The following is a 9,625-nucleotide window of genomic DNA, read 5'->3' on the forward strand; positions in this document are numbered from 1 at the left end:
CTCCTGTCGTTGGTACCGGTGCTGTTTCAGTACCTCCTGTTAGTTGGATCAGTGACTGTTACCGTTACCTTCCTGTCGTTGGTACAGGTGTTGTTCAGTACCTCCTTGTCGTTGGTACTAGTGCTTTCCAGTACCTCTGTCGTTAGGTAACAGCTGCTGTTCCCGTACCTCCTGGGTCGTTGGTACAGATGCTGTTCCAGTTACCTGCTGTCGTTGGTACAGCTGTGTTCCAGTACTCCTGTAGTTGGTACAGGTGCTGTTCAGTCCTATGTCTGGGCTGCAGCTGGCTGTTCCAGTACCTCCTGTCTGTTGGTACAGCTTGTTGGTTCCAGTACACTGTCGTTGGTACAGGTTGCCTGTTACAGTACCTCCTGTAGTTGGTTACAGTGCTGTTACAGTACCTCTGTAGTTTGGAAAGGGGTGATACCGTCCTCTTGCGTTGGTACAGCGTGTTGTTCAGTACCTCTGTCGTTGGTACAGCTGCTGTTCCGAGTACCTCCTTGTCGTTGGTTACAGTGTTGTTCCAGTCCCTCCTGTAGTTTTGGCTACAGCTGATGGTTCCAGTTCCTCCTCGTAGTTGGTACAGCGTGTTGTTCCAGTACCTCTGTCGGTTGGCTACAGGTGCTGTTCAGTACCTTCTGTAGATGGTCAGCTAGACTTGTTTGGTACAGGTGTTGTTCCAGTACCTCCTGTCGTTGGTACAGGTGCTGTTCCAGTACCTCCTGTAGTTGGTACAGCTGCTGTTCCAGTCCCTCCTGTAGTTGGTACAGCTGCTGTTCCAGTTCCTCCTGTAGTTGGTACAGGCGTTGTTCCAGTACCTCCTGTAGTTGGTACAGCTGCTGTTCTAGTACCTCCTGTAGTTGGTACAGGTGCTGTTCCAGTACCTCCTGTAGTTGGTACAGCTGCTGTTCCAGTACCGCCTGTCGTTGGTGCAGCTGCTGTTCCAGTACCTCCTGTAGTTGGTACAGCTGCGGTTCCAGTACCTCCTGTAGTTGGTAGAGGTGATGTTACAGTACCTCCTGTCGTCGGTACAGGTACTGTTCCAGTACCTCCTGTCGTTGGTACAGCTGCTGTTCCAGTCCTGTACCTTCTTGTAAGTTGGTCCGAAGCCTGCCTGTTCCAGTAACCGACCTCCTGTCCGTTGGTGCAGCTGCTGTTCCAGTACCTCCTGGTCGTTGGTACAGTGCTGCTGTTCGCAGTTGCCTCCTGTAGTTGGTACAGCTGCCTGTTCCAGTACTCTGTAGTTGGTAACACTACTGGTTCCCAGTACCTCCTGTCGTTTGGAGTGCAGCTTGCTGTTCCAGTTACCTCCTGTATATAGTTGAGTCGAGCTTGCTGTTCAGTACCTCCTGTCGTTGGTGCAAGCTGCCCTGTTCCCAGTACCCTCCTGTCGTTGGTACAGCTGCTGTTCCAGTGCTCCCGTAGTTTGTACAGCTGCTGTTACAGTGCTCCTGTAGTGGTAACAGCTGCTGTTCAGTACTCTGTAAGTTGTACAGGCGACCTGTTACAGATACCTCCTGTCGTCGGTAAACAGTACCGTTCCGTACCTCCTGTCGTTGTAACGCTTCTGTCGCAGTACCTCCTGTCGTTGGTACAGATAGAATCGCTATCTCACAGTCAACTCCTGTCGTTGGTAACAGGTGGCTGTTCAGTACCGTCCCTGTCGTGGTACAGCTTGCTCGTTCCAGTACCTCCTGTCGTTGGTAAGCCTGCTGTTCCAGTACCTCCTGTCCGTTGGTACCGGCTGCTGTTCCATAACTCCTGTCGACATTGTACAGCTGCTGTTCCAGTACAGATCCTGTCCGTTGGCAGCTGCTGTTAACAGTACGGTCCTGTCGTTGGCAGCTGCTGTTTCCAGTACCGTCCCGTCGTTGGTAACAGCTGCTGTTCCAGTACCGTCCTTAGTTGGCGCAAGCTGCTGTTCCAGTACCGCCTGTCGTTTGTACAGAGACTGTATGTAGTCAGTAACCACCTCCCGTCGTTGGTACAGCTGCCTGGTTCCAGTACCTTCCTGTAGTTGTAAAAGCTTGTGTTCCAGTACCCTCCTGTCGTTGCGTGCAAAGCTGCTGTTCCCAGTACTTCCTGTAGTTTGGTCGAGCTGCTGTTCCAGTAACCTCCTGTCCGTTTGTGCAAACTGGCTTGTTCCAGACTCCTGTCGTTTGGTAAGCAGCCTGCGTTCCCGTAACTCCTGACGTTGTGGTGGCTGCTTATTGCAAGTACCTCTGTTAGTTGGTACAGCTGCTTGTTCCAGTGCCTCCTTGTAAGTTGGTACCAACAGCTGCTGTTACGTCCTCCTGTTAGTTGTACACAGCGATGTTACCGTACCTCCTGTCCGTCGGTACAGGTGCTGTTCCAGTAACTCCTGTCGTTGGGTAACAGCTGCTGTTCCAGTAACCTGCTGTCGTTAGGTACAGCTGCTGTTCAGTTCCTCCTGTAGTTGGTGCAAAGCTGCTGTTCAGTTACTTCCTGTCGTTGGTAAACAGCCTCCTTGTTCGCCAGTACCTCCTGTCGTTGGTACAGACTGCTGTCCAGTGCCTCCCTGTAGTTGGTACGCTGCTGTTCCAGTAACGTCGCTGTAAAGTGCCTACAGGTTGCTGTTACGTACTTCCGCTGCGGTCCGGTAACAGGTAGGTTTTCCAGGTACTGCTGTCCGTTGGTACAGGTGCTGTTCCAGTTCCCTCCGTCCGTTGTACGGTAGCTAGTCCCAGTAAACCCTTGTCGTTGGTACGCTTTGCTGTTCCAGTAACCTCCTGTTCGTTGTACAGGGTGCTTTCCAGTACCTCCTGTCCCCGTTGGTACAGTGGCTGTTCCAGTTACCTTTGTCGTTGTCGTTTTGTGCTGCTTGCCTGTGGCAGTACTACCTGTATCTGTACAGGTTGCTACTCCATACTGCCTGTAGTTGCTACAGGTTGCTGTTACAGTACCTCCTTCGTGCGGACAGGTTACGGTTCAGTACTGCCCTGTCGTTGTAAGCAGGTGGCTGTTCCCCAGTTCTCACTGTCGTTGGTACCCGGTGGCTGTCCAGTACTCCTGTATTAGAAAACGGCTGTCAGTACCCCTGTAAGTTGGTCGAGCTGCTGTTCCCAGTACCTCCGCTGTCGTGGTGCAGCTATGCAGTTCCAGACCTCTGTCGTTGGTAAAACAGCTGCTGTTCCAGTGCCTCCTGTAGTTTGGGTCAGCTGGATATTGGCAAGTACCTTCCTGTAGCTGGTGACAGTTGCAGATCCAGTACCCTGCTGTAGTTGGTAATAGGTTCCTGTTTCCAGTACTCCTGTAGTTGGTACAGCTGCTGTTCCACGATACCTCCTGTAGTTGGTACAGGTCCTGTTTTCCAGTACTCCTGTCTTTGGTACAGTGGGCCTGTTCCAGTAACCTCGTCGTTGGGCTGCCGCTGTGGCAAGTAACTTCCTGTAATCTCGGTTAACGCTGCTGGTCCTAGTACCTCCTGTAGTTGGTACAGGCTGCTGCTTCAGTACCTCCTGTAGTTGGTACGCTGCTGTTTCCAGTTCCTCCTGTAGTTAAGAGTACAGCTGCCGTTCCAGTACCAATCTGATAGTTGCGATCGGTGCTCGTATACCAGTACCAAACCACTCCATGTAGTTGTACACCTGCTGTTCCGCAGTAAGCCTCGCTGTAGTTTGGTACCGGCCGTTGTTCCAGTACCTCCCCGTAGTTGGTACAGCTGCTGTTTCCAGTAACCACACTCTATAGTCTTTTTTGGTAACGCCGTGTTCCAGCTACCAATCCTGTCGTTTGGTAAGCAGGTGTGTTTTCCAGTACCCTGTAGTTGGTACAGGTCTTTGGTTCCAGTAACTCCTGTTATTGGTAAAGCTGCTGTCAGTACTCCCCCTGTAAGTTTGGAACAGGTGCTGGTTCCATACTTCCTGTAGTTGGTACGAGCTGTTGTTCCAATCATCTGTTCCGTTGTAACAACAGCTGCCTGTCCTGTTCCTCCTGTATTGGTACAGGAGGCTGTTTCAGTACCTGCGTGTTGGTAACGCTTGGCTGTTTCCAGTCTCCTGTCCCGTTGTGCTGCTGCTTGTTTTCGTACCTATCCTGTAAAGTATAATTTCAGTTCCTCCTGTCGTTAGGTAACAAGTCCTGTCCAGTACGCCTTCCCGTTTAGAAGCTGTCTGTTCCAGTACCTCCTGTCTTGGTCACAGCTGCTGTTCAGTTATATCCCATGTCCGTTGGTACGGCCTGCTGTTTCCAGTACCTCTGTAGTTTGGTACTAGCTGCTTTCCAGTAACTCCTTGTAAATAGTACAGCTGGCTGTTCAAGTACTCCTGTCGTGTGTGGGCTTGCTTTGAGTACCTCCTGTAGTTTGGTTACAGCTGGCAAGTTCCAGACCCTCTGTAGTTGGTATAGTCCTTGTTCCAGTAACCAAAAAAAATCCTGTAGTTGGTAACAGCTGCTGTTTCCAGTACTCCTGAGTTTGGTACAGGTCCTGTTCCAGTACGCCGTCCGTTGGTACAGGGCTGTTTTCAGTTACGCTCCTGTAATGATACAGCTAGCTGTTGCAAGTACCTCCTGTAATGTTGGTACAGGTGCTGTTTTCAGTACCATCCTGTAGTTGGTACAGTTGCTGTTTCCAATAAATATAATATAATGGTACAGCTGCTGTTCCAGGTCCTCCTGTTTTTGTGTATCAGCTGCTGTCCAGTACTTCCTGTAGTTGTACAGCTGCTGTTCCCAGTAGCTCCTGTCGTTGCGTGCGCTGCTGTTCCAGTACCAAATGTAAGTTGGTACAAGTTGCTGTTCAGTTCCTCGCTGTCGTTTGTACAAGGTTCCTGTTCCCAGTACCGCCTGTCCCGTTGGTACAGCTTGCTGTTACCAAAGTACCCTCCCTGTCGCGTTGTACAGCGTGCTTGTACCAGTACAATCCTTGTCGGTGGTAACAGCTGCTGTTCCAGTACCTCCATGTAGGTGGTACAGCTGCTGTTCCAGTAACTCCTTGTAGTACTGTACAGCTGCCTGTCTTCCATACCACTCCTGTTCGTTGGGTTGCTGCTATTGCAGTTACCTCCTGTAAGTTTGGTATAGGTGGCTGTTCCAGTACTCCCTGTATTTAGTACAACTGCTGTCAGTACCTCTGTAGTTTGGTCGAAGCTGCAATAAGTACCTCCTGGTTCGTTGGTGCAGCTTGCTTGTTTCAGTACCGGCGTAAGTTGTTAACAGCTGGCTTGTTCCAGTTTAACTCCCTGTTAAGTTGTACAGCTGCTGTTCAGTAACCTCCTGGTCGTTGTTGGAATATAAGTACCCTGTAGTTGGGTACAGCTGCCAGTTATCAAGTAAACCTCCTGTTACACGTTGATAAATCACGCCCTGTTTCAGTAACCTCCTGTAAGATTGGTAAAAATAATGTACCTCCTATAAAGTTTGGTACAGGCGTTGTTCGCAAAGATAATCCTGTCGTTGTACAGGATGACTGTATTTCAGTTCCTAACATGGATAGATATGGTACAGGGTCTGAGTTCAAGTAAACCCGGACATGTCGTTTTTGTAAACGCAGGCTGCTTTTTCCGTACCAACTCCTGTCGTTGGTACAAGCTGCTGTTTCCAGTAGGCTTCCGTCCGTTGGTAACAGCTGCTGTTGCCAGTACCTCCTGTAGTTGGGTACAGGCTGCTGTTCCCAGTAACTTCCTAGAGTTGGTACGCTGCGTTCCAGTACCTCCTGTCGTCTTTGGTGTGGCTTGCTATTGCAGTACCTCGTGTTGGTAAAAGCTTCCTGATTCAAGTGCCCACAATATAGTACGCTGACTATTGGCCAAGTACCTGCCTGTAGTTGTAACAAGCCTGCCAGTTCCAGTACCAATCGTGTAATTTGGTATAGGTTCCCTGTTGCAGACCTCCTGGTAGTTTTGGTAACAGCTGCTTGTTTCCAGTAACCGTCCATGTAGTTGGTACAGATATATCTCCTGTCGTTGGTAAACGTGCTGTTCATTTACCTCCTTTGTCGTTGGTGCTGCTTGTTGTCTCCAGTACTCCTGTCGTTGTAAAGCAGCTGCTGTTCCTGTTCCTCCTGTAGTGGTACAGGTGCCGTTCCAGTACCTAAATAATATAGGAGAAATACTGCTTCCATACCCAGCATCTGTCGTTGAGCTGCTGCTGTTCCAGTACCTCCTGTAGCTTGGTCAGCAGGTTGCTGTTTTCAGTAAATAATACAACGTCCTGTTCCAGTACCGCCTGTCGTTGGTACAGCTGCTGTTGCAGTTACCTCCTGTCCGTTTGTACAGCTGCTGTTCCAGCACCAAACTCCCTGTCCGTTGGTAACAGCTTGCTGTTCCAGTACCTCCTGTAGTTGGTACACGCTGCTGTTTCCAGTAACTCCTGTGTTGGTACAGCTGCTGTCCAGTTACCTCCTGTTCCGTTGGGTGGCTGCTATTGCCAGTAAACCTCCTGTAGTTGGTCCAGCTTGCAGTTTTCCAGTACCTCCTTAGTTGGTATATGGTCTGTTCGCAGTTAGCCTCCTGAGTTGGTTACAGCTGCTGTTCCAGTACTCCTGTAGTTGGTACAGGTCCGTTCGCATACCCTCCCTGTCGTTGTAGCAGGTGCTCGTTTCAGCTACCTCCTGTTAATTGGGTACAGCTGCTGTTGCAAGTAACCTCCGTAGTTTTGGTAAAGGTGCTGTTCCAGTACCTCCTGTAGTTGGTTAGCAGTTGCTGTTCCGTACCTTCTGTCCGTTGGTACAGCTGCTGTTCCTTCCTGTTGTTTCTGTACAGCTTGCTGTCCCCAGTACCCGTCTGTAGTTGGTACAGCTGCCCTGTTCCCAGTACCTCCTGTCCGTTGTGCTGGCTGCTGTTCCAGTACAATCCTGTAAAGTTTGGCAAGGTGCTGTTTCAGTTCTCCCTTGTCGTTGGTACAGGTCCCTGTTCCAGACCGCCTGTCCGTTAAAACTGCTGTTCCAGTACCTCCTGTCCCGTTGGTACAGCTTGCTGTTCCAGTACCTCCTGTAGTTTGGTAGCAGCTGCTGTTCCAGTAAACTCCTGTAGTTGGTAAAGCTTTGCTGTTTCCAGTACCAAATCCTGTCGTTTGTGTGGCTGCTATTGCCAGTACATCCGTGTTTGGTACAAAAGCCTGCAGTTTCCAGTACCTCCCTGTAGTTGGTATAAAAAGAGATCCTGTTACAGTACACTCCTGTAGTTTTGGTACAGCTGCATGTTCTAGTACTCTTGTAAGTGGTACAGGTCCTGGTTCCAGTACCGTCTGTCGTTGTACAGGTGTTGTTTACAGTACCCATCGCTGTAGTTTTGACAAGCTGCTGTTTTCCAGTACTCCTGTAGATTGTACAAGCTGCTTGTTTCGGCAGTTCCTCCTGTTGTTCTGGTACAGGTGCCTTGTGGCCGTAACTGCTGTAGTATTGGTTATAATGGTGCTGTTCAGTACCCTCCTGTAGTTTTGGTGTGGCTGCTGGTTCCAGTACCACTGCCTGTAAGTTGGTTTAAACGGCCTTGTTTTCCAGTACCTCCTGTAGTTTGGACAGCTGCCGTCCAGTAACCTCCTATAGTTGGTCAATGTTCCAAGTACGTCTCACTGAGATTGATAAAAGGTTGCTGTTTCAGTTCCCTCCTGTCGTTTGGTACAGCTGCGTTTGAACAGGTGCTGTTACCGTACCTCCTGTCGTTGGTACAGATGTTGTTCCAGTACCTCCTGTCGTTGGAACAGCTGCTGTTCCAGTACCTCCTCTCGTTGGTACAGCTGCTGTTCCAGTACCGCCTGTCGTTGGTGCTGCTGCTGTGGCAGTAACTCCTGTCGTTGGTACAGGTGCTGTTCCAGTACCTCCTGTCGTTGGTGCTGCTGCTGTGGCAGTAACTCCTGTCGTTGGTACAGCTGCTGTTCCAGTACCTCCTGTAGTTGGTACAGCTGCTGTTCCAGTACCTCCTGTCGTTGGTACAGGCGCAGTTCCAGTACCTCCTGTCGTTGGCACAGGCGCTATTCCAGTACCTCCTGTCGTTGGTGCAGCTGCTATTGCAGTACCTCCTGTCGTTGGTGCAGCTGCTGTGCCAGTAACTCCTGTAGTTGCTACTGCTGGTGTTCCAGTAGAAACAGTCGTTTGCACAGGTGCTGTTCCAGTACCTCCTGTAGTTGTCATAACTGTTGTACCAGGTATTCCAGTAAGTGAAATAGCCGTTATCGCACCAGAAACTGTTTCTTGCCGAACAGTTGTGACTAAGACCTCTCCTGGTGGCAGCAAAGTTGCAGGTAGTTGCAGTGTTGTAGCTGGTACTCCACCTGTTGGCACTCTTGTTGTCGCCGGAACTAATGTTGTTGGAGTCGTTTGCATGGCCACAGCTGTGGTTGTCACCATCTCCTCTGTGCCTGCGATTCCAGTTGAGGTAGGTGTTGCAGCCTCGGTCAGTGCAGTAGTAGCAATGGCTGTGGTACTTACTGTAGGGAAACATCCTGTTACTTCATCCAGATATAAAGTGCTGCCACCAGTAGCATTTGTGTTAAGCAACGTTATTGTGATTGCGGAACCCATCGTTCCGGCTGAAAAAGTGATGTTACTTGTGAATATCTGAAATGTAAAGAGCAGATTTAACATTTATTATAATCACATACTGGAAGATTGATCAAAAATGATCTACGCATGCTTCACTAAGTAATAACGTTAGAAACACTGCGACGTAAAACTTACACCAGTGTATGTCGTGCTGCTGCCGGCAAAGACTTCAACTCCGAGTGTTGTTACACTTCCGTGCCATCTAATCATTAGCAAATCGATAGGTGTGTCTGAGAGAACGAGTTGCAAATAGGCGCCTGTTGAAATCTCATTCGGGACTGTCCAGCCATTCAGGAGAACATAACTAGCATTCAGGCTGCCAGCAATACTATCGGAAATTTCTGTGAGAAACACGTTTCCATTAGAATCCAAAACATCTAAGGTGAGTCCGGAGCATGGTACTAGTGTGGAGATTATTGCGGTGGTAACAGTTGATGGAATTCCAGTGGACGTTTTTGAAGTTACAGTTGGTGGGATTGTTGGGCCAGCCACTTCAGAAGTTGGTAGAGCTGCTGCTGTCGATATTCCTGTTGTCCCTGTAAAGCCTGTCGTTGGTACAGCTGCTGTTCCAGTACCTCTTGTCGTTGGTACAGCTGCTGTTCCAGTACCTCCTGTCGTTGGTACACGTGGTGTTCCAGTACCTCCTGTCGTTGGTACACGTGGTGTTCCAGTACCTCCTGTCGTTGGTACACGTGCTGTTCCAGTAACTCCTGTCGTTGGTACAGCTTCTTCTCCAGTACCTCCTGTGGTTGGTGCAGCTGCTGTTACAGTACCTCCTGTAGTTGGTACAGGTGCTGTTGCAGTACCTCCTGTCGTTGATACAGCTGCTGTTCCAGTTCCTCCTGTAGTTGGTACAGGTGCTCCTCCGGTACCTCCTGTGGTTGGTACAGCTGCTGTTCCAGTACCTCCTGTCGTTGGTACAGCTGCTGTTCCAGTTCCCCCTGTAGTTAGTACAACTGCTGTTCCAGTACCTCCTGTAGTTGGTACAGGTGCTGTTCCAGTACCTCCTGTCGTTGGTGCAGCTGCTGTTCCTGTTCCTCCTGTAGTTGGTACAGGTGCTGTTCCAGTACCTCCTGTCGTTGGTACAGCTGCTCTTTCCGTACCTCCTGTCGTTGGTACAGC

This window comes from Priapulus caudatus, unplaced genomic scaffold (genome assembly GCF_000485595.1).
Source record: "Priapulus caudatus unplaced genomic scaffold, Priapulus_caudatus-5.0.1 Scaffold848, whole genome shotgun sequence".
In the NCBI taxonomy this organism is placed as follows: Eukaryota; Metazoa; Priapulida; class Priapulimorpha; order Priapulimorphida; family Priapulidae; genus Priapulus; species Priapulus caudatus.